Source organism: Penaeus monodon, chromosome 33, assembly GCF_015228065.2.
Source record: "Penaeus monodon isolate SGIC_2016 chromosome 33, NSTDA_Pmon_1, whole genome shotgun sequence".
NCBI lineage: Eukaryota > Metazoa > Arthropoda > Malacostraca > Decapoda > Penaeidae > Penaeus > Penaeus monodon.
Window position 1 is genome coordinate 23,465,281 of NC_051418.1, and position 376 is coordinate 23,465,656.

At 30.9% G+C, this 376-nt stretch overlaps 1 protein-coding gene across 1 annotated transcript in view; it reads right to left on the reverse strand.

Moving 5' to 3' along the window:
- LOC119594162 overlaps nt 1-376 on the reverse strand; it is an 11,585-nt gene that overhangs the window by 7,804 nt on the left and 3,405 nt on the right. The window lies entirely within an intron of this gene.

Here is a 376-nt window from a genome sequence, read left to right on the forward strand (position 1 = left end):
TTTTTTTTTTTGGGGGGGGCGGGGGTTAAAGTTCTGCTGGAGGAGGCATAGTTCCGTCAAAAATGTATATTTAAATTCACTTGATAAGAAGAAATGTTTACCGTTGCCAAAGAATATATTTTGACTACATGAAAAAGACATGGTTCAGAGGATATTTCTTTCAAAAGAGAATAATTATACAGTAAATATATACAGTGAATCTAGATGAGTTAGCTCCTTTCCATCAGCACCTTTCTTAAAATCAGACTAATTAAAATCAGAATTAGGACAGTAAATAAGTAATTCGTGATATTCACATGTTTAACATTAGAATATAACAAAATAGGCATAGAATTTACTTTTATATAATTCTAATGTCTATTTCTCCCTATGCCGA